Source organism: Ascaphus truei, chromosome 20 (genome assembly GCF_040206685.1).
Source record: "Ascaphus truei isolate aAscTru1 chromosome 20, aAscTru1.hap1, whole genome shotgun sequence".
Classification (NCBI taxonomy): domain Eukaryota; kingdom Metazoa; phylum Chordata; class Amphibia; order Anura; family Ascaphidae; genus Ascaphus; species Ascaphus truei.
Genome location: NC_134502.1, coordinates 2062874 through 2088278, shown reverse-complemented (window position 1 = coordinate 2088278; position 25405 = coordinate 2062874). Strand labels below are relative to the sequence as shown.

The following is a 25405-nucleotide window of genomic DNA, read 5'->3' as shown; positions in this document are numbered from 1 at the left end:
GCAGAAAATGGCATTTTAGTGTTCTGGTTTTTAAACACCTGAAAGTTACACAGTAGCACAGTACTGTACACATCACAATTCATTAATTTCATTACACACAAAGAAACAGAATCCATGAAATTCAAACAAAGCAACCGCAATAAACACGTGTGGGGCGATTGGCCGCGTTAATGCCGCGTGGAGTACAGCAGCGCACACGAAAACGGCGCCGTGATTTGTTCGAATAACGGCTGCTGCATCTGTATTTAATAGCATTAGCCGCCACACAGAAAACAGTCACGACTAACGTGTCATTTTACTGTATCTACTGGCTCCTAATCCAGGTCTGTCCCTGATATTCTGCAGTCAGGAGGTCACCGTACATAAATATAACCCAGTTCTCTCTGAGCCTTTCCCTGGTAATCAACATTTGGGAGGTCACTACATTAGATTAAAAAAAAAAAACATGATTGTGTGAGTTGATACTGAATAATTTATAGGTCAGAAGATCACTTTGAATTACAAAGTCCATATTGGTAAATCCCATTAAAAAACTGTCCAAACTTTTTATTTCTAGGAAAGTGCTGAAGATAGCTGAGAAAAGCAACAATGACATTTTAAAGGGAGATAGGGGACTACCTTGTCTTGCATGTAAGGCTCTACCATACACGTAATCTTCTTAACTCCCTGTAACAACTCTAAGGTTCAATTTAATGAATAACTGTAAAGTTTAATTTACAGAGATCATTTTCCATAGTTAGATACTAAACGACTCTCAGCTTCAATTGAGTTAGAAGAATTTACATTTCTAGAGCCAGGTACTAATTTTTGATTGGTCAAAGTTATTTATGTTTTAAGTGTACTGTATATTAATAATATCCACTAATATTTCCAAAACTACCCACTGTATGAAATAATAGAATAGAGGACACAAGTAATTTAAGAAAAGTCACTTTGATTTCTGGATGGAGGAGAAATATCTCCCTTGTAGTCTGCATAATAATTTATCATGGTAAGTCGTTACTAACTTCTTATTAGAATTTAACACCAAAAGTTAAATTTCTCCCTAAGCTTCATGTTAATGAGAAAACCTCCTTCTCAGAGCTAAGTAACAAATAACTCTCTCAGTTTCTAATTCAATTGGAAATACCAGACACAAAACAAGTTATGGTGAGAAACAAAGTGACCTAAATCCTCCACCGCACTGTGTACAGCAAATAAAAGTTCCACTTGTGGGCACATTTGCATGTCTCAGACACTTCTTCAACTCTGTCTTTCCCCATTACCGCTTCGCGTATGGTTCAATGCATTCCACTGCAGTCAGGGATTCTGGGTAATGACATGCAAATGAGCATTCACGTTTTGTCACCTTTTGCTGCTTGTCCCTTTTAACATGGACTCCTATAAATGTATGCCTTCTGAATTACACAGCTTTTGCATGTACTTACATTACATAGAATCCCTGGCTGCATTGTAAGCATTGTACTGTATGCTAACAAATAATGGGCAAAAAATGGTTTGCAGACAAGTCTGAGACATGTAAATGCATCCACAAGTGGCATTTTTTTTTATTAGATAAACTACAACATACATGATCTAATTAACAACTCCTTGGTATGTCTGTCTGAGTATAGTAGGCAAACCCTTCCCTTAATTATTAGTCAAGTGATCCTGTTTAGAGTATTTAGGTCAGTCTATCTTGACTGTGCCATATGGCTGTGTAACATCTTAAGTGTCACATATAAAGTGACTGCGGAGTTAATTCTGGAGTTAGAATTGGAGGTGAAGACTACAGTTAGATCTGGACTCTGCACTACAACAACAGCACTGCAACTGTGAGAACTTGACTTTATTAATGCTTTTATAATTTGTGCTCTTATCCTCAAATATCTGGGAAGGCTTTCCTTCTGCATCTCACTATGCCCTATTGCTTTCTCTGGTTACTGTTTCCTCACTCCTTTGTACATGTTTCTGTTCTCTCCATCTTCCCCACTCCCCTTCTATACAGATTTCTTCATCTCTTATCCCCTCCACCTATGCCTGTACCCATATAATGCACCGTTATTTATACACCTTTTTCCCAATAACTTTTTTATCCCTAAAATAAAAAGCACCCACACAAATCCTCTATTCACACCCTCTCCCTGTCTACTCCTTCCGGCTGCTGTGGCTATCTCTCTAATCCTGGACCCAGCCATAAACACACCTGCTCTCACCCACACACCCTTGCCACCTCTTCCCCTGCTAATGGTGTTAACCTATCTAATTTAACACTGATTAACCTTAAAACTCGCCTCACAAATCAAGCATCCCAATAGCCTTCACTCATGGCTATTGTCCCACACCCACTCCATTGTGGCCAAGCACCGCCATCTACAGCACATATTCCCTCACCTGCTGTCTCTGTTAGTGTCCCATCATACCACTTAGATTGTAAGCTCTTTGGGGCAGGGATTTATTTTCCTATAGTCTGATTTTGCTGCGCTTATTGTATTATTTTAATTCCCTGTACTGTATTCTTTGTGAAGTGCTGAGTATACTTTTTGTGCTATATAAATAAAGATATACTGTACATACATTTCTAGAGCTTGATACATTTTTTTGTGTCCAAAGTTCCAAAGTTGTTAATTTTTTGCTCCTGTCCTGATAATACATTTGCTATCAAAGAATTGAATAAAGAAGAAAAATGTATTATCTAAAAAAAAGAAGTAATATCGAGTTCAGGAAAAGATGATAAGGGTCCACCTTGTCTTGTACACAATTATCTACCTACTTCATGATCTCCCTAATCCTTCTTTAATCTCTTGTTATAATTTAACACCACAAAACACTTACAGTATATTAAATGCTTCTCTTAGTTTCTAGAGCTTGATATGAAATTACTTTTTCAGCTTCAATATTAGAGACATTTTCGTTTCTAGGGCTTGCCCTTAAATTTGTGTTTAAGCTTCAATTTAATGAGAATCCTTTACTTTCTAGACCATGTATTAAATTAAAATATAAGCTTCAAATAATGGTAAAAAAAACCTCTCAGTTTATAGATTATAAATGTATCTTTTCTACAAATTAATGAGAAAAGTTTATTTTCCAAAACGTGGTATTACATTACTATCTCGTATTTCAATTAACAAAAAACTTCAGTAGACATTGGTATTAAATTACTTTCTGAGTTTCCAAAACCTCATTATCTAGAACTCGGAATTAAAAAATACTCTACTCTCTTTCCTCCAATTTAATGGAGAAAACGAGTTTTCTAGAACGTGTTACTATATAAAAGTTCATCTTTATGAGATCTAGAAACATTTTCAAAACGTACCTGTGTTATCAAAGAATAAGGCAGAGAGCAGGAGAATGTTGGCCAGGAGAAACCACGTTAAGTCCCTCATAGTGACGTCTCTTTAGGTCCTTTTGATGTTAGTCCTTCAAGTGGCCAAGTTAGTGATCCAGATGCAAACGGAAGGTTGTGATGGACATATCAATTCAGGTTTCTTTTTTATATGGTGGTGTCGTCGGGAAGGGACAGCCTACCCCTGTCATTGTTCAGAGGTGACACCCTATGATATTCTGATTAAGGTTAATTTCTATGCCAGGAACGTTTAGATAATTGGCTAAATAGTTTACACATGATCAAGATCTCTAATGACAGAAAAGAATGACAGAAAGAAGCAGGTGCAGGATTCACGTTTTCACGAGAACCGAGGAGACCTATGAGTTGTTATCGGTGGGAGAGAGCTGTGATTGTTAAGTCATGAGGATGGGTTTGAGAGATCGCCGTGTATGTGTTGAAAAAAGAAGCAGAGTGAGAGACAGCTGTATACAACTGTGCACACTATGTTGTACGGAGAGAGGAGCAGACAGAGATAGTTGTACGTCTTGTAGGGAGAGTGGAGGAGAGCAAGAGATAGCTGTGTATCTTACAGAGAGAGAGGAAAAGTGAGAGAAAGCTGTGCATTTCATACAGAGTAGAGCAGTGTGAAAGATTCAGTGCATATGAGAGAGGGGGAGGAAGGAAGAGGGGGAGTGAGAGAATGAGATATAGAGAGGGATATAGAGAGGGAGAGAGAGGAAGGAATAGGGAGAGAAAGGAATAGGGAGAGGAAGGAATAGGGAGAGGTAGGAATAGGGAGAGGTAGGAATAGGGAGAGGAAGGAATAGGGAGAGGAAGGAATAGGGAGAGAGGGAGAGAGGAAGGAATAGGGAGAGCAAGGAATAGGGAGAGAGGGAGGGAGAGGAAGGGAGAGAGAGGAAGGAAATGGGGAGGGAGAGAGAGGGGGAGAGAGGGAGGGAGAGAGAGAGGAGGGGGGTAGGGGGGGAGAGGGAGAGGGGGAGAGGAAGGAATAGGGAGAGGGAGGAAGGAAGAGGGGAAGAGAGGGAGAGGGATAGAGAGAGAGAGATGGGGAGGGAGATGGGGAGAGGGAGAGGGGAAGGGAGAGGGGAAGGAGAGAGGGAGGGGAGAAACGAGGGAGAGAGGGACAGAGACGGTTGATAGGTGAGAGAGAGAGACAGAGAGAGGAGCTGAGTGAGAGATAGCTGGGCATCTTACAGAGAGAGAGAGAGGAGTAGAGTGAGATATAGCTGTGCATTTCATTCGCAGAGAGGAGCAGAGCGTGGGATACAGTGCATATCATAGAGAGGCTATATTGCAGCACCCTCTCATAGTGAAGGAGTTAATAATTATATTTTTATTGGCTAAATAAACTTGTATATCATTCAAACGTATTCAAAAGTATTCACCCCTCGGTCTGAGTTTTGCCTTCTCATGTTTTCATAAATAATTCTGTGTCAACCTGAAACTGAAGGGAGATGAATCATCAGATTCTTAACATCATCTAATTACCGCTACATACCGTACTAACTCATGTTTACTAACCCTCTATGTGTTATTAATTAAATGATATCTTGTCCATACAACTCCCTTTTTAATGCACAGACTAGAATTTTTTAGGACCCGACAAAGACAATCTTTTTGTTCACTAATAGAACCGTATTTCATGTAAATTAGTTTTCCCAGAGATGGAACGTGCAAAAAATGTTGACCCTGTTAGTCAAATTTACCCAATATTCCCGATTTCAAAGCATTACCGAAGTTCGCTTTGATATACTATAAAACATTTTGGCAAATTTAAGCATCGCGACATTGCATTTTAAAGAAATGTAAGTTTCTTAATTTGCGTACACGCTTAACGCGATCCGTTACAACGTGAATCCGCATATAACGCGATGCAAGCGTGGCTCCCAATTTTCGCATTTATGAATACTTAACACGATTATTGGTGTCTTAAATAGTTCATTGTACAACGCATACACTTGTACATTATTTCTAACGTGATCCGCTTATAACGCAATGTGATTCTTTGGCCCCCAAGCACAGTGTTATAAGGGGGTTGAGCTGTATATATATGTATGTGTGTGTGTGTGTATATATATATATATATATATATATATATATATATATATATATATATAAATATAAATATGTGTATATATACAGTAGAAAGATAGAATACAATTTAATGGCCCCTTGCCTCTTAATCACCTTATCGTTAAGAACCACTATAGTAATTAAGGGGTTAATCGCCCTTCACTGCAACCCACCCGGGAGGGCCTAACCACCCACCCCGGGGCCACTATACCCACCCTTTATTCATTGACTGGCACAGTGGTACATCATACCCATATAATATGGGCATTATATGCCACTTTAGCAGTCAATGGCTAACCTATAAAAAAAATCATCAAGCACAAAAATATACAGCAATTAAATAAATAAACAAGCACCTAAACACCACGAGAATGCAGAACTAAAAAGCATCAACTACACATCAATAAAATGAATTAACACCAAAACAGCAAAAGAATAAAAAATGTGTTATTCCAAAATAATAGAATACAATTAAATAAACACCTAACCAACAAAACAATTAAAGAAATAAAACCGGTAACCAATCCAAAAATGTAATAAAAACAAGCAATACAAAAACATAACCATTTAGTCAAAACAATAAACATAAATAGAAAAAATAACAATCAAATCAAAACAAGCATTTGCCAAAAAAAATGATAGGTCTAGTCACGGCACAGCGCCATATCACCGGTACCCAAAACAGTGGGTCACCGGTATACTGAGTCTCTCCAGACTCCGCCCACTAGAAAAGCACTTGGGTTCTACTGACCTTGAGAGATCCCCGCTCAGGCTAAGGCAAAACGTTTCCCAAAACACCCACTACTATTCCTAGCCTTACTTTGCTAGGATGGCAGCGTCAGCCCCAAGAACCACTAGGGGACCAACCCCAAGAGCAACGCTCTTACACCAGGGATACTGCCCATCCAATCCTGGGGTCACGACCCAAACTTCACACGGAGAATCTTAGCCTAGCTTTGCTAGGAGTGTAGAGTTACCACCAAGAACCACTAGGGGGCCAACCCAAAGTGCCCAGCTCTTATACCAAGGATACGTCTCACCCAATCCTTGGTTCGCTGACTGAAACTACACATTGGCAATCCAAGCATGATTGTGCTAGGAGGGAGATCACCACCCAGAACCACTAGTGGTCCCACCCTAAGAGCCACACTGCCCACCCAATCCTGGGGTCACTGATCCAAACTACACACTGAGAATCTTATCCTAGCTTTGGTAGGAAGGTAGAGTCACCAGCAAGAACAGCTAGAGGCCAACCCCAAGAGCCACATGCTTAAACCTTAGATACCGCCCACCCAATACTGGGGTCACTGACCCAGACTACACACTGGGAAATCTATGCTTGCTTTTCTTTGAGGGTTGTTACCACCCAGAACCACTAGCCTCCAAGAGTCATGCTCCTATTCCTGAGATACTGCCAACCCAATCCTGGGGTCAATGACACTAACTACAAACTAGGAATCCAAGCCTGAATTTGCATAGGAGGGTAGTCCTGTAACTTGTTCATGTGTGCACAATTCGATATCACACAGATCTTTTTTTTGTATTGTATTATATTGAACGGTTGGAACACACGTGTGTCACTGTGGAAGCTGGTTGAAACCCATGTGTAATGTGTACAGTATGTGACGTGTTGCCAGTCAGCCGCTAGGGGGTGTGACCCTCACTCTATACTGCATGTTACATGATGCCAGCAGCTGGAGGAGGGTGTGACGCTGTACAATGTGGCATGATGCCAGTGTGTGCACAATACTGTACATTAAATGACGGCTGTACACAGGGTGGTATACAGTACAGTAGGTTACACATTGTTTACTGCCTAACTGTGCATCCTAAAGCACCTTTGATGTAATGCAGATTATACTGTTTATACACAAATGACAATAGTACTTTATTTACTGTTACTACTGTAAGTTTATTTAATTTAATGGTAAAGAGTAAAGCTTGAACACACCAAAAGGTATTTATAAAGAATCAAATGTTTATTTTCACTGAGCCAATCAAATAAAAAAAGAAAATAATAATACAAAACATACAGGTTGTTTCTTCTTTCAAGTGAATAATCTTCTTTTATTTATTTATTTTTCTTCTTTGAACCGGCTGGCTGTTCTTAGGCCTCTTGTTCTGTAAAAAATAGAGACAATATGAAATATTGACCTGCACGCCACCAAGATTAATTCAAGATTAATAATCACATTTTACTTCAAGAAAACCTGATTTTTTAAACATGTAGTCCAACCATAGCCGTTGGGGTTCCAGGAAAGTACCCTTTTATGCCTCAAAAAGGCATTTATATTGTCTTTCATGGGTTTTGACAATGAGCGGGGTCAGAACGTAATGAGAATTTATTTTCTCCATAATAGTTCTTCGTAAATTCAAAGGCTGTCTTGCCATCATAATTCACTCATTTGAACCACTCGAGGTACAGCCCATAATTTACGTTGTGTTTCAAAATGAGAAGGGCACATTTGGCCACCTTTCCATCGCATCTGTTGATGTATTTCTCCCGTATGCTCTGAGGGAGGTCATTTAGCATCATGTCTTGGATCGTGATCGGCTCAGGTCGCATCCCCGGTGGCATTTGCAGCTTCACTCTCCCGGGTGCAGGGGGTTGCTGACCGGGGGTGCTTCTGTCAGTGGGTGATTTTAGAGAGTCTGGGAGGTTGCTTTCCTCCTGACCTACCTGTGCTCTTTCTGGGATTGCCATCGGCTCAGGTGGGCGGGGGTAATCCGGTGGTGTAGATTGTCTTGGCGGCGTGCAGGTCAATTCCAGAGTAAGTAGTGTACTGTATACAATTACAGATGCAGCCACGAGTATCCGAACACTTGCCTGGTGAAATACTGTGGCTATCTCCCAGTAATGCTGCAATATTTCTGTGAGATTCTGCAGCCAGACTAATGGCCCATAGGATTATCACAGCGGGGGTCCCTGCAGTCCCATTCAGCTTGAATGGGACTGCCAGGGACCCCCGCTGTGTTAATCCGATAGGCCATTAGCCTGGCTGCAGAAATGTCAGAGAAAAGTTGCAGCATTACAGGGAGATTGCCCCAGATTTTCCAAGGCAAGTGTTCGGATACTCGTGGCTGCATCTGTATGCTTGTAATATTTGTATTGAGTACTGTAATTATATGTTTTGTTTCTGTTCTTTATAATTCTTGTTTGGACTAGGAAAATAAAATAAAAAAAAGGTGAAAAATGTCACAAACTTAGTTGAAAAGATGCATCCATAGTCATCTTTTAATTGATTCCTGTGAAAAATCAGTATGCGCACTTATTGCAATATAAATGATGAAAGTTGTGCTTCGGCGGTTAAGCAAGTTCTACAGCGAGATCATTACTTGATAACATCTGAGTCCAGCATCAAGAAAATGAGACACGAATTGTGCTAGAAGTATAGACGTGTCAAGTAAAGTATTTTACTGTAACATTGTATAATGCAATATGGTTGGTCAGTATGCCCAATTGCGATTTTACTGTACCTGTACAATTCTATTGTGTCTTCACAGAGCGTATCCAATGATAAAGGAGCCCAACAAGATTAAGAGGGTCGAGCAAGCGCAAGCATGGATCGATAGTGGGGAAACTTTTCAGCATGTCATATTTTCGGATGAGTCGTCAGTGGCCCTAGAAAGATTTTGCACTTTTGCCTTCTACAAAAAAAATGTCTAGCCCTGGAGCCTCGGCCCAAACACCCACTCAAGGTCCATCTGTGTGGTGCTATCTCGAGACTTGGGAGAGGGCCCATTATAATATTTGACGGTAGGTCTCTGATTTAACTTTTTGGTAATTGTTACTTTCATTAGATAGACAAACAAACCACTAATTGTAACCATTTGTAATGTAGAGTAATGTAGTTGCAAAGAATACGGTCCTGGGTTTGGCTGGATCACTCTTACAGGGTTATAGATTTCCAGGCAAATCCCCCCCTGCGCTTATCAGTCAGAATCACCTGCTCCTGCAATTACACAGCATTTTGATTGACACTGCCTTCAATGCAGCCCTCGCCCTATTTGCTGCCCATGCTACTTAGTGCCTGCCCTTACCCCAGGAAGTCGCTGAACATAGACTTTATTTCAAGATAACTGTGCTTGCTACAAGCACCTCTGTTTTGCCTGACTTGGCCTTCTTATGCTATTGTCTCTTTTTCCTGAAGCCTCCTCCATCCTAAGGACTTTCCTGTACTGTAGCCCCGGTGCTACTATTCTTGTTCCTGGCAGACTTCACCTTCGCTGTGCTGAAGCAGCTACACTGACATCCTCAGTGTTTCTGTGGCCTGTCTGCAGCCCTTGTTTTCCCGTGGCCTTCTCTATGTCCTGTCCCCCCTTACAGTAGCCTTATTGCGCTACAGCACCTACGCTGAAGCACCTTCACTGAAGTTTTTCCTATTGCAGAATTCTGCCTGTGACCTCGACCTTCGCTCCTGTGCCACCTGCCTTGACCCCGGTTTGCCAATGGATTACCCTGCCTTCTTCAACCCTGACCCGGCTTCGCATAACTACGGACTACGCAATCCGGATCCGGCTTCATGGTCTAAGGTCGGTGAATATCTATCCCCACCTCAGTCCCGCCGTCCGGTCCCGGTTTGTGGTGAGCATAAACGTTACAGTAGTGTAGTGAAATTAAGCAGCAATGTACGTACAACCATCTTACAGTTGTTTAATCTACTGTACTTACAGTAAGCATGTTCTGTACATTCATTTTTATTTTTGATCTCTGTACAGGAATCATGGGGAAAAAATTTAAACAGGAGATTATCGACCCTATAGTTGAATATACTGTAGTGCCGACGGTTATTCTAACACAAACCAGTGGCAATCGCCAAAAAGACCCAGGTACATGCTGGGTCTGCTTAAGGCAAGTTTAAGGCATTTCTGCATTGACTAATGGCCCATCAGATTAACAGTTGGGGTCCCTGGTAGTCCCATTCAAACGGAATGGGACTGCCAGGGACCCCTGCTGTGTTAATCCGATGGGTCATTAGTCTATGCAGAAATGCCTTAAACTTGACTTAAACTAGCCAGGTTACACCCAGCATGTAACCGGGCTAGTTTAAGGCAAGCTTTAGAATACTCGTTGTCTCGTCTGTATTAAAGCTAAATTCCATATGGTCATCGGTTCTTCCAGGTTGATTATTCAAAACATAGAGCCTCTGTCGCCCATATTCTGGCACGTGGAATCAACTGGGTCAGAACCCCGCCAGAGTAAATGCTGTATTTGAACTATTTGTTGTTTCAAATTGTTTTGATCTTTGCTCTTAAATTGCTGATTTTTCCCCTGACAATGCAGATCACCCGATTTGAACCCCATAGAACTTGTATGGCATCAGATGAAACTTACCTGAGGATGGTCGTGAAACCTGGCAACAAGGAAGAGATTGTAAACCGCATATACAGCAGCGGCAGCTCTTATTCGAGCAAATGCCGCTGGCTGTATGAGGCTGGGAAGCGGGTAGTCGCGGCGCGTGGCGGCGCACTGTGATGTCACAGTCACATGCGCGCCCGGCTTCCCCGTCTTCCCCGGCTTCCCCAGGCTTCCCCGACACCCCTGGAGTTCAAATCTAGGTAAGCGGGGGTGCGGGGAAGCAGAGGGGCAGAGTAGAAGCCGGGTTCGGGGTGTCTTTGGGGGGGTAATTGCGCGCGATGTGGAGGGGGGGTGCGTGGGGGAAACGCGGCGGCGCGCGTTTGTGACTGGCGGCAGCTGGGGTAGATCCCGGCATGCCGCCGGCATTTACTTCAATAAAGTATGTCGCTACTGTACAGTATAGTTTCTGGAAAAACAGTTTTACTGTAGAAGATGCAACAGCTACGTAAATAACATTACTGTTTTGCCCGTTCTTTTGTAGCATAAGGGCCTTGTGACAGGCATGTACTGTAGCGCCGACGAGTAATCTAAAACAAATCTGGGTCAATCACCAACAAGACCCAGATACATGCTGGGTACAGTACATGCTGGGTACATGCTGGGTACATGCTGGGTTCATGCTGGGTACATGTTGGGTTCATGTTGGGTACATGCTGCAACATTTCTGCAGACAGACTAATGGCCCATTGGATTAACAGCGGGGGTCCCTGGCAGTCCCATTCAAACTGAATGGGACTGCCAGGGACCCCTGCTGTGTTAATCCGACGGGCCATTAGTCTCTGCAGAAATGTCACTGAAATGTTGCAGCATGTACCCAGCATGTACCCAGCATGTACCCAGCATGTACCCAGCATGTACCCAGCATGTACCCAGCATGTACCTGGGTCTTGTTGGTGATAGCCCCAGATTTTCCAAGGCAAGTTTAAGGCAAGTTTTAGAATACTCGTCGGCGCAACTGTAGTATGGTAGCCATGAAATGTTGTTTTATCTATGTTCTGCAATTTATTCTCTCTAATTTTTGTGGAAAATAAAAAAAACTACCTTTGAAAATTATTTGTTGTCATACACATACTGTATGTATGTGTGTATGTATGTATGTATGTTTATGACACCAAAACAGTGACACATAAGAAACTGTGCCAGACTCTTCCTTAGCTGGGGAGCACTCTCTCCCTCTCCCCCCCCCTTTCTATGGGGAAAAGCAGTCTCTCCCAGAACGGCAGCTCACTTCCTTGTTCATTCAGGAGCCTAGCCTGATTAGCTGCAGCTGAAACTAGTTTCTCTAGGGGAGATTAACTCCCTGTAGGCTGGATAGCATGCTATGTACAACACTCCAGCCTATACAGAGACAGTGATTGTATCTGATTGCAGTCTTTAAGTTCGGGTACTATCTCCAATGTTAGCTGGCCGCAACGTGAATCTGCGCTCGATGCGGCCCGTCATGCGCTTGCGAACTCAAACACTACATTATTGATTTTAAGGAGCCTTTCGACACCCGCACCAGAGAACATCTACCGGCAGCTTCAAGTGAGAGTTGGACTGCAGGGTCTGGAGGCTGAGTGACCAGAGTTGGCGGTGATATTATCACACACTGCTTGATTTTAACCTACCCTTGTGAGTGAATTTTCTACCCCCCCTCCCCTTCCCCCCTTTCCTAATAAATGTACTGTATTACGCTATGGGGCGTGCGCTCTCTCTTCTTTTTCTCAAATAGGTAATATCTGGATGTGGTTCATCCTATCTGAGAGCTGACGGAGATCCCCGCATACCAGTACTATTCTCCAATTAAGGACTTCCATTTAAAAGGACTGTTTTTGAAGTGAAACTTCCTTAGTGGCACCTCATTCGAACTGGGGCAAAAATGGATTGTGGAGACAGAAATGAAACGGATGTGACGTCAGTGCTGGCAGTTGAGGCCGGGCTGTGTTCTGGCTCAGCCCGACCCCAACACTGACATCACACCCGCTCACAAAATCAGATGGCCGCCGCAACCCCCACACGGCCGCTGACATATGCGGCACCGGCGGCTGCCGCTCCTAACGGCTGCTGTTCCCCGCTGGCTGCCTGCTGCCATGCCGCACATGCGCTGTTGTGTTGGCTAACCCCTCCCCTCAGCCCCGGCCGCTCCAGCACATGCGTGCCGCCATTCCCCTCAGATGCATTGTTAGAGCAGCTCCCCGGGGGGCTGGAGGCCACTGACCCGGCTGCCGGAGGAAGCCAACACCAATGGCTGCGGGGTCTGCATGCTGCGCAACTGTGCTGCTATCGGGGGCGAGTGAACGTCCACCATTGCCGCTCCCGCTCCCATGCCGTGCATGCGCAACAGTGATGGCAGCAGAAGAGGCTGTTGGTGTTGGCTGTGCAAGGGAATGTGTCCCCCACAGCACCATCAGAGGGGGGTGAGGAAGAGCGCCCCACGCACATTTTTGTACCCTCCTATAACCCCCTTGTGGCCCCATACCTCCGCCGGGAGCCTCCTGCAGCAGGAAACGCTCTGATGTCTCTGGCGCGGGCTACAGTATCCCTGTCCTGTGCCCCCTCCGGTACCGGGGAGGCCGGAAGCAGCGAGGCCTGCCGGGAGGAAGGTCTGGAGAGTGGCAGCAGCGAGGCCTGCCGGGAGGAAGGCCTGGAGGGCGGCGGCGGCAGCAGCAGCTGCGAGTAGGAGCCATGGTGAGGGAGACCCCCAATAATGCCCGAGCGGGGGGCAGGGGAAAGGGTCACATAATCGGGGTGCAGCGAATGGGCGCATGTCAGGCTGAGACCCCCACTTCCGGGTTCCAGCCCGCTCAGTGCATTGTGGTACTTGTGATTCTTGCTGAACACACACTTCAGGGTCCCCAGTCTCCTGGATGGAGACAGGTTCACATGTGAGACAACGAGTGTAACCACCCCTGGGACGGGACCTCAGGCAGGGAGTAATGGGGGGATAGAATGCCAGGGCTGGCTCAGAACTGTGACCTGGGCTTAAGGACAGATGTATGAGGCACAGGGTCCAGGGGACCCTCTCCTGTCACTGTCCCCGCCCAGGGGTCCCTCCTCACCTGTCACTGTCCCCACCCAGGGGTCCCTCTCCTGTCACTGTCCCCGTCCAGGGGTCCCTCCTCACCTGTCACTGTCCCCACCCAGGGATCCCTCCCCTGTCACTGTCCCCACCCAGGGGTCCCTCTCCTGTCACTGTCCCCGCCCAGGGGTCCCTCCTCATCTGTCACTGTCCCCACCCAGGAGTCCCTCTCCTGTCACTCTCCCCGCCCAGGGGTCCCTCCTCACCTGTCACTGTCCCCACCCAGGAGTCCCTCCCCTGTCACTGTCCCCACCCAGGGGACCCTCTCCTGTCACTGTCCCCACCCAGGGGTCCCTCTCCTGTCACTCTCCCCGCCCAGGGGTCCCTCCTCACCTGTCACTGTCCCCACCCAGGGATCCCTCCCCTGTCACTGTCCCCACCCAGGGGTCCCTCTCCTGTCACTGTCCCCGCCCAGGGGTCCCTCCTCATCTGTCACTGTCCCCACCCAGGGGTCCCTCTCCTGTCACTGTCCCCGCCCAGGGGTCCCTCCTCATCTGTCACTGTCCCCACCCAGGAGTCCCTCCCCTGTCACTGTCCCCACCCAGGGGACCCTCTCCTGTCAGTGTTCATGTGCAAAGAGGGAGCTGCCCTGAAATCTGTACACTGTAGGCAAATACCCTGCCCTCTATAGCCAATAGAGGGTAATTGTCTACCCAGCACCTGCCGTATCCTAGCAACAGACGGATACATACACACACACACTGACTGACACACATACACACACACTGACTGACACACATACACACACACACTGACTGACACACATACACACACACTGACTGACACACATACATACACACACTGACTGATACACATACACACACACTGACTGACACACATACACACACACACTGACTGACACACATACACACATACACTGTCTGACATACACACATACACTGTCTGACACACACACACACACACACACACTGACACACATACACAAAAGGAATTCACACTTAGTGCAAATAGCTAATACAGGGGATGTGTGCCGAGCACGCGCGTTATAAGTCAAATTTATTTGCGTTTTGTCAATGAAATTGTATTTTGATTTTTAATTAAAACATCACCAACACCAACACAAATACAATTTCTGTGACAAAAGTCAAAGAAGTTTCACTTACTATGCGCGTGCTCAGCACACACAGCTTTTTTTATACAATTTTTTCTTTCCGCATGTATTTTATATGTATTTGATGTGTTGTCTTAAATTGTAGTTCACTATTAGGAGCACAATATGTGTTATACCTTTATTAACATTATTAGTGTATATATTTATAATTTATATTCATTTTTTAGATTTTCACACACACATATATATATATATATATATATATATATATATATATATATATATATATATATATATATATATATATATATATATATATATATATATAATTAATTTTCACGTCACTTCAACACGTCATTTTGGCGCTACTTACAATCCCCCCATTTTTCCCTATATATATATATATATATATATATATATATATATATAATCTATCTACAGAAAAAAAACAAAAAAAAACAGGAGCACGCATAGCGTATTAAAGTTTACAAAATGTATATGGAGTTGGATATGTAAAAATGCACACTCAAAAACATAACGGGAATAAAAACACGCGTTTTGTCTTATAAAGACTTCTTCAGGGATAAAACGTCTCTCTGACACATAATTTTTTGAAAGACGAAACGCGTGGGGAGTGTTTTGTGACTTATATTGTCCAGTTTTTATATTTATATGCCATTCCATCTACGGGACTATCTCTATTTTGTACTCAATATTGAACATAGCCATATACATCGATATCCTTGCGGGGATCGCCGCAGTGCATCCGGAGAGCCCAGTGACATCACCAAATCTCGCGAGACTATTACCAGAGGCTCACCACAGTGACGAAGGGCTGGGAGTAGAGGGACAATTCCCACTTGTTCCGGTACACGGAGTAAATTGCAGTGTTGCTGTATTTCCTTTACATCGGGCGGTTATACTGGAGCGGCTGATATCCTGCATCCTGGCTGGCGATTGAGTATTACTCATGAATGTTTTTATTCCCGTTATGTTTGTGAGTGAGCATTTTTACATATCCAACTCCATATACATTTTGTAAACTTTAATACGCTATGAGTGCGCCTGTTTTTTGTTTGTTTTTTCTGTAGATATATTGGAAGGAGGGTTACCCCCTGCATTCAGGCTGCAAAGACTCATTTGGACAGCGCGTGGAGCTGGATTTTGATTTGTTTTGGATTTTATATATCTGGACATATTCACTTATTTGTTTATATTTTTACACATGTATTTTTTATATTCTTTTTATTTTTTAGTTTGAACAGCATAGATCATCATCATTGTGTGACATATTTATTTTTGAATAGATTTAGGTGGCACCATATCTCTTCCCTTTTTCTTATCTCTCTCTCTGTCTCTGTCTCTCTGTCTCTCTGTCTCTCTGTCTGTCTGTCTCTGTCTGTCTCTGTCTGTCTCTGTCTGTCTCTGTCTGTCTCTGTCTGTCTCTGTCTCTGTCTCTGTCTCTGTCTCTGTCTCTCTTTCTCTTTCTCTTTTTCTTGAAACAACCGAAATGCAATAGAAGTGCAGACTTTCAGCTTTAATTCAAGGGGTTGAACAAAAATATTGTAAGAAACTTTTAGGAATTGCAACCATTTTCATACACAGCCCCCTTATTTCAGGGGCTCGAATGTAATTGGACAAATTAACACAATCATAAATAAAATGTTCATTTTTAATAATTTGTCAAGAATTCTTTGCAGGCAATGACTGTGTGAAGTCTGGAACGCATGGACAGCACCAAACGCTGGGTTTCCTCCTTCGTGATGCTTTGCCAGGCCTTTACTGCAGCTGTCTTAAGTCGTTGTTTGTTCGTGGGTCCTTCTGCCTTAAGTTGTGTCTTCAGCAAGTGAAATGCATGCTCGATCGGGTTGAGATCAGGTGATTGACTCGTCCATTGCAGAATATTCCACTTCTTTGCCTTAATAAACTCCAGGGTTGCTTTTGCAGTATGTTTTGAGTCATTGTCCATCTGTAAATTGAAGCGCCGTTCAATCAACTTTGCTGAATTTGTCTTAATCTGTGCAGACACTATATCCCCATTCACTTCAGAATTCATTTGGCAGCTTCTGTCTTCTGTCAAATCATCAATAAACACTAGTGACCCAGTGCCATTGTAAGCCATGCATGCCCATGCCATCACACTGCCTCCACCATGTTTTACAGATAATGTGGTATGCTTCGGATCATGAGCCGTTCCAAGCCTTCTCCATACTTTTTTCTTCCTATCATTCTAGTACAGGTTGATCTTAGTTTCATCTATCCAAAAATGCTGTTCCAGAAATGGGCTGGCTTTTTTAGATATTGTTTGGAAAAGTCTAATCTGGCCTTTCTATTCTTGAGGCTTATGAATGGTTTGCACCTTGTGGTAAACCCTCTGTATTTGCTCTCGTGAAGTCTTCTCTTTATCGTAGACTTGGATAATGATATGCCTACCTTCTGGAGAGTGTTCTTCACTTGGCTGGATGTTGTGTAGGGGTTTTTCTTTACCCTGGAAAGGATTCTATGATCATTCACCACTGTTGTCTTCCGTGGATGTCCAGGCCTTTTTGTGTTGCAGAGCTCACCAGTGCGTTCTTTTTTTTCTCAGAATGTACCAAACTGCTGATTTGGGCACTTCTAATGTTCCTGCTATCTCACTGATGGATTTTCTTTTTTTTGCAGCCTAAGGATGCCCTGTTTCATTTGCATTGAGAGCTCCTTTGACCGCATGTTGTGGGTTCACAGCAACAGCTTCCAAATGTGAATGCCACACCTGGAATCAACTCCAAACCTTTTACCTGCTTAAGTGATGCTGAAATAACGAAGGAATAGCTCACACCTGTCCATGAAACAGCTTTTGAGTCAATTGTCCAATTACGTTTGGTCCCTTGAAAAAGAGGGGGCTACATATTAAAGAGATGTAATTCCTAAACCCTTCCTCCAATTTGGATGTGAATACCCTCAAATTAAAGCTAATAGACTGCACTTTAAGCCCATATTCATTTTTTAACTGTAACTTGAATTTATTTTGGTACACAGCCAAAATAACAAAACTTGTATCAGTGTCCAATTATTTCCGGACCTAACTGTATGCCAAAAAATCTAACATATTTAATGCATCTAATAGGGTTTATTTACAGTCTTTTAATATCAATATTCACAGAAGGGTGTCTGTCTCTTTCTTTGTGCATATTTTTAGGTTCTGGTTCATATAGTTATATGATGACTCTGCATGGCTAACCAATGCCTTTACTTCTATTCTGGCTTAGCTCTGATGCTTGGTCCGATTGCTCCGCCCCCCTCGTAGGAGTGATTTCGGCACACACCAATAAGCTCCGCTGTTCCGGCAACAATCAAACACTGAGCGCCTCCGCGTCACAACTTTTGCCACTACAGATTTAGCATTCACGTTAAGCCCCCGGACGAAGCAGGTTGGCGAAACGTGCGCGTCGGGGCTTGTCTTCTGTATGCCGCGGTGTCCCTGAAGGAACTCCCCATGTGTCTGCCGCAGTGATATGTGAGACGCCCCTCCACTTCTAGATGGAGCACCTGCGGTGGAAGCTTTAACCTCAGAAGTCTTTCAGACTAAGGACAATGCAATGGGGACACTTGATCAGTATTGCAGCAGCCACACACAGAGGCGTCATCTCTGCTCCTATTGAGCGTTAGGGATATTGTACTACTATCACCATTGTATGTTTCAATCTGTGTACGCTGCGTTAACATGATTTAGGTGGACTCGGTTAATCTTTTGTTATTGTCTTTATTAGAGTGTCTTTAGGTATTAGACCGGCCGGTCTGGGTGATTGGTAGGCTAATCATTTGCCACCACACCTAAGGGTTAGCTATTATATGTATTCAACCACTGTGTTATCTGTAGCTACTACACTGCCTATTCTACAGACAGTGTATATATATTTATATATATATATATATATATATATATATAGCTATTATTAGTCACTCCTCATTCTTACTTCTGAGGTTCTCAGTTCGTTCATTTTGTCTCAGTGACACTGTGGCAAGGTTTTAATCAATATATGTTGTATGTGTTGCAATTAATACATTTACTATTTTTGTACGCTAGAGTGCTTGCATTGGGATACTTTTTTCTCTTGGTTCACGTGTGTGTGTGTGTGTGTGTATGTGTGTACCAAGAGAAAAAAGTATCCCAATGCAAGCACACTAGCGTACAAAAATAGTAAATGTAAAAAATACCTGAGTAAATTTTGCGTTGTGTCGCATGGAAGTTGCGATATATTCAGTTGCAGACTTAATGGCCCTTCGGATTAACACAGCAGCGGTCCCACCTATCGGGGTCTGCCTGTCGGTAATAGACTCGCAGCAAGAGAGAGGCTGAATCAGTCACTCTAACTCCGCGCCTCTCACAGGCGATCGCGTGGGGGTCTCCGGAGCTGAACTGCTTTGATTTCAGGTCTGGGCACCACCCTACTTCCCGAGATACAGGCCCTGTTATGGGGTGCCGGTATCTCCCATGCATTGAAATGTCCCAATCACGTGACGCGAGACATTTACATGCCTAGGAGATACCGGCACCCCATTACGGGGCCTGTATCTCGGGAAGCATGTTTCAAAAACAGTGCAGGCACCAAGCAATATGACATACTACAGTTTCTCACATGCAAATCCAAGGGGGTTATATACTACCTGCGTTGTCCTTGCCAATTAATATGTGGGCATGACAACACGGGAAATGAGATTTCGTGTCCTTGAACACACCCGTAATATTGGGAATGCCCAACGGGACTTGATGTCAAAGAAACAAAAAATGACATCTGTTGCCAAACATTTTTTGGCAAAACATCAGTCAGATCCTCTGTGTTTGACAGCTTTTGCAATTGACAGTCTCATTGGGCATTAGGGGTGGAGATATTGAGAAGGCTCTACTTAAAAAGGAGTGTCGATGGATCACTCAATTAGGATCTATTTTGTCCTGTGGATTAAATGATTACATTGGGATATGCTATGTTTCTTTAGGCATAGAAGGAGATTGCAATGTGTATTTAGCCCATTGTTTTTGATTAAACATTTTCTTTACCCAATTTGGGGTTTCATTTTTTCCTATGGGTATATATTCATGTCAGATGCAACCTTTTTGAGCATTCTTATGTATGTGCTATCCTGCTTTCTTGTGCCTATTTTTAAACATACTGTATCTACATAGGATGTATTAAACCAGTAAATTATACCTGTCTATGTGATTGTATCAGGGTTCATGTCAGACTGAATTGATCTTGATTTAATTTCAGACATGCGCAGTGCATTTGTAAGCTGATCGACTAAATTCTACAGATTTGCATTATGATTGGTCCGTACGCAACATGTGACTGCTGACGTCATCGAGCGCCCTGACTTGAAATTTCCACTGCTGTGAGAGCGACATCACTCCCGGAAGAAGCCGTCTGTGGCGTAACGGCCGTCGGAGGTACTGCCGGGACCGGGCCTCTTACCTTCCAACACAATCTTCCGGCGTTGAAGAGAGACGGGTGGCTGGACTGCGCAGGGCTGGCGAACAGATGAGCAGAGCGTATCTGGTGCAGGGAGCAAATTTGGTGATATGGATTCATTCAATTTCATCCTCACTTTCACTCAATCTCCAAGGTGTTGCTCTGCCATATACACTGTAGCCTGATATACAGATGCAGCCACCAGTCTCCGATCACTTGCCTGGGTAAAAACTAAGGCATCTCACAGTACATGCCTCAACATTTCTGTGAGATTCCTTATGGCCCATCGGATTAACACAGCGGTGGTTCCCTGCAGTCCCATTCAGTTTGACCCCCCGCTGTGTTAATCCGATGGGCCGTTAAGGATCTCACAGAAATGTTGAGGCATGTACTGTGAGATGCCTTAGTTTTTACCCAGGCAAGTGATCGGATACTGGTGGTTGCCTCTGTGCACCCTGCGTGCATTCCGTTTTTATACTAACTGCCACAACTTCAACTGTCTCTTATTACAAACAATTTATTGCGGCATGGAAGAAGTGCATTTTGCCAACACCCACTATTACTACAGATATAGTAGTAGAAAATCACCCCGGATAGGGGGAAAGATGGCGGTGCACAGCGTGCCGGCAAGTGCCTCGTGCGTTTCCGGAAGCAGGAAGTAAAACGGAAGCTGGATGGCGATTTTCCAATACAAAAATTTAATGAGCAACACTGAACAGCAAAGACATCGTTTAAAAAGAAAGAAATCATCTAGAGAAGGAACTCTCACGTGTTTCGTGCATCTACTGCACTTTGTCAAAGAAATTACTGCAGATATGTTTGGGACTATAGCTTCTGACATCCGTACTGTATATGCTAATCAGTGCTTAGAAGATCTGCCTACACAGACTGCCGTGTTGATGCACTACTGCAACAATTGACCTCATCGTGGGAGTTGACATGTATCTATTCTTCTCTTGTGGCTTTCATGTTTCACGGTGTGGTTTCAACCACAGTCATATGCATTCATCTCAATTACCTAGAGTAGGAGTAGACACGTTCTCAATCAGTATTAGCAGGTTAAGAATTTGCTCTGGCTATTTAGCATCACCTGGCAACTTAATATTGTGCTCTTTTCAGGCATTTCCTGGGTATTTGCTTCATTACAGGGATTACGTATGCTTTTCTTTATTTGCCTTTTGCCACAGGATAGGCTCTCACAGCAGTTCTGTTCTACTATGTGTATCATCATGTGACAGTGAAGGGGTTAACCAGGCTCACTAATAAAGGTTAAGCCCACTTGGTTACCCCTGATCCGTGTTTGGAGGCCCTAGAGTGTCAGCTCTTGGACCTAGATGTCTTAAATGCATTACTGTGCCTGGGTGAAAATGATGCGACTTTAAAGATTTGTCTGTGTTCGTGCCTTTCTCGGGGTTCTGGGACCAGGAGATTTCTAGGCTGCAAATTTCAGGGTGGGTTTGCTGAAGAAAGTCTTTACAGAATGTGGATATGTATCGGGGGTTCCAAAGTTATGTGACACCCCAACGATGTATCTGGGAATCAAGTAAGATGCTCAGATATATCAAAGCACATTGCTCCGGGAAAACTACTACCCTGAAAACGTTCTTGCGACTCACCGCCAGGATGTCCTGCGCAGCATGATCCAGAAAAGGTAAATGGGACAAGAAGGGGTTAATGTATACCTACAACATACAGGGGGTCACTAGTATAAAGGGGGATGCCCAGGTACCCTGACCCTAGTATAGGGTTTCAGGGGATGGTCCAGCTATGTGATAAAGCTGTGAGTGTTTTTTGTGTGTAAAAAGTTTAAAGTCATGCCTAGTGTCTGGCAAGGATGCGGCTAGTAAGGGTAGGCAGTATACCCCTTTATTCCATCCCTGCCACCAGAACGGGGACTTACACCTTTCTAACACCCAAGATACAGGGACCAGTATATTTTATTAAAGAGTTATGTTTAATACATATATGTACTGATAACCTGTCAATGAACTGTGGGATTTCCAAGTCCTTGGTTCCCAGGGACCAGATGGCGACCAAGCTTGGTGCCTATGGGTCTGTGCGGAGTCCGGACTTGAAAGCTTCAGAGATGCCAAGGTGTTAGAACAGGCAGAGTAGTGCAGTTATTCTTGAGTACCTCCGTCCTGGGCTAACACAGAGCTATCCGGCCACCATTTGCCCAACCCCAGACTCTGTGGAGCCCAATATGCTAAGAGGCAGAGGTGCCAGGTTGGCACATGCCCCTTAGCAGACTGAGAAAAGGTGCCCACCCAGCTTTAGAATACCGACAAATTGGTGATTGGCTGGCAGGAGGATTCCCACGCGCTGATTGGATGTAGTGTATTCTGAATGGGACAGTGAAAACCATAAGAAAGCTTGCAGCCAATCAAGACAGCAAATTCCAAGTGTCTGTGAAGAACAGACGCGAGTCGCCTTCAGAGATTTTGACTCGGAAAAGTTTATATGTCCTGCTTCTTGAGAACGTAGCGGTCATGGCTGGCATTGCACGCCAAAATCAGTTCTAGGACTTTCATGGTACCTCCCGGTCATTGGAAAGGGCTCCTACAGAGGTCATTTTTGACAATTTCGTTTAAAGAAAGATTTTATTCGTTAGCCCTGTTCCCAGTAAGTGTGTTAACTGTGTGTATGTCTTTTCCTGAAATAAATTACAATTTATTTAACCTCCTTGCTTTGTTCAATCATATGATCCCGGTATTAAAGGTGTTGATAAACCTGGTCTCTCGTGACAGGCTTATATTAACTGGTAGCAGCGGTGGGATCGATTGAACTTATGTTATAAAATCCTGTGGGGTCTTATAACATAGCAGGAAACTCGAATATTGCAAGCTCCCAAAACAAGCGGTAGCATGCACACATTACACATGGCACGGAGAACACAGGTTCTCTTTGCCCTTAGCTTATGTCAGGTGCGCTCACCACAAACAGGATTGCGGGGCTGAGGTGGGGATGTAAATATCCGCTGCTCTACAACCATGGAGTCGGGTCTGGAGTTCGTAGTCAGATTCGTTTAGCCGGGTCAGGGTAGGAGAGTTTTGGTATGTCATGATACTTGCCATGGTCCGGGATTGGAGAGAGAAGAATGGTCGATATTCGTAAGCCGTGGTCAGGGAGAGAGCGGGAATCCAAAGATTAGCCGAACTCGAGGGGTAGAGAAGAGACGGGTCTGGGTACAAGCAGGGGTCAAATCACAGGTCAGGCAAGGCACTAGGAACAGACAAGAAGCCAGCAGCGAACACAGCACATACACTTTAGTTTATGCTCAGCAATGTGTTCGAGAAGCAGGAAGGTATATTAAGGGTAAAGCCCCAATAGGGAGAAGCAGACGCAGTGACATCACCGGATAGCTGTTAGCGATAGGAGGAGAAAGGATTGGGTTCAGGTGAGAGGCAGCTTATGATCCTCTTAGTATTGGTCGTAGCATAGTTGGCGCACGGTGCAGATATTTCATCAGTGGGCCAGGGGCGCGCATCCGTGGTAGCGTTCCTCCGTTAATGCATGTGTGGAGACTGGGGTCCATGTGCACTGCAGACGCTGTGGCATGCCGCGTCAGAGAGGCGGGGCTTAGCGGCGGTCTTTACAGTACTCCCCTCTTCAGGGGAGACCTCCGGATGACCCATAAATAGCTTAGAAGTGTACTTGTGGTAGAAGGCTCGGATCAGCCTGGCGGCATGTACCTGTCTTTGAGGAATCCACTCCCGTTCTTCAGGGCCAAAACCCCTCCAATGGACGAGATATTATTGTCCTCCCCTTGAAACCCTATAATTGAGGATGGCTTGTACCTCAAATTCCTGTTGACTTTCCACGAGGACAGGCCGAGGGGGTGCATCACGGATGGTGGACTGGGGATCCTGTAGGTAGGGCTTGAGAAGGGAAGAATGAAATATGGAATGGATCTGTACAGTTGTCGGCAGTTTCAGCCGGTAAGCGACAGGATTGATCCTCTCCGTAATTATAAATGGTCCAATAAACTGAGGTGCCAGTTTGGGTGAAGCCACCTTGAAACGAATGTTCTTGGTTAATAACCAGACTCTTTGTCTTGGGAGCAATTAGGAGTCTCCCGATGGTGACGGTCCGTTTGTTTCTTTTGCATAGCGCCGGCATGTCTTAAATTCTGCTGAATCTTTTCCCAGGACTTCTGGAGGTTTTGGATTCTGCCCTCTGTAGCGGGAACCTCGGATCTGAGGCCTGAGGTGGGAAGTGCCGAAGGGTGGAACCCATAGTTCACAAAAAACAGAGATTGTTGTGAGGATTCGTTCCATAGGTTATTGTGTGAAAACTCTACCCATGGGAGGAGACCCGCCCAATTGTTCTGAGCATCAGATATAAAGAGGCATATGAATTGTTCTAGGGACTGATTGGTTCGTTCCGTTCGGCCATTGGTCTGTGATTGATACCCAGATGAGAAGTGTAGCGTGTGACGTGAAGGGGTTAAGCAGGCTCACTAAAAAAGGTTCAGCCCACTTGGTTACCCCTGATCCGTGTGTTGAGGTCCTAGAGTGTCAGCTATTGGATCCAGATGTCATTACTGCATTACTGTGACGGTGTGAAAAGGATGCGACATTAAAGATTTATTTGTGTTTTGCCTTTCCTGGGGTGCTGGGACCGAGAGATTTATAGGCTGTAAGTTTCAGGTTGGGTTTGCCGGAGAAAGAGAACAAATACAGACCTGCACCTGGCAAGATGAAGTCCAGTGAATGTCCAGATGTGCTGGTAGGGGTTAATCTCCTCTTAGATGATCAAGTCCCATTCATCCGGATCGACTTAGTGGCTCCGTAGATAACGCCCGTGATATGTGGGGTTAAACACAAAGAGAAATCATATTGTACACTGCTAAAATATACAAACAAACATACAGTATAACTCAGACTAACAACACTAACTGACAGACAGATGACTTTAACAACACATAACCTATAACACAAACAAACAAGGCTGAAAAGACAATTAAACTAATTTATTAAAACATACAATGGACACTCAGTTCCATAAAAGAAGAAGGTGACCTGCTCAAGATGATCTGGTGGTTAAAACCAGAATCCTGCTTACA

General features: G+C 44.1%; 1 protein-coding gene and 1 long non-coding RNA gene across 2 annotated transcripts in view; one reads left to right on the top strand and one right to left on the bottom strand.

Moving 5' to 3' along the window:
* The window catches only part of LOC142471444 (uncharacterized), a 69112-nt gene that overhangs the window by 6962 nt on the left and 36745 nt on the right, over nt 1-25405 (bottom strand). The window lies entirely within an intron of this gene.
* On the top strand, nt 9475-17317 carry LOC142470649 (uncharacterized). The gene is made up of 4 exons (XR_012789292.1): nt 9475-9934; nt 10686-10960; nt 12242-12374; nt 16594-17317. It is a non-coding gene; the product is annotated as an uncharacterized LOC142470649 (long non-coding RNA).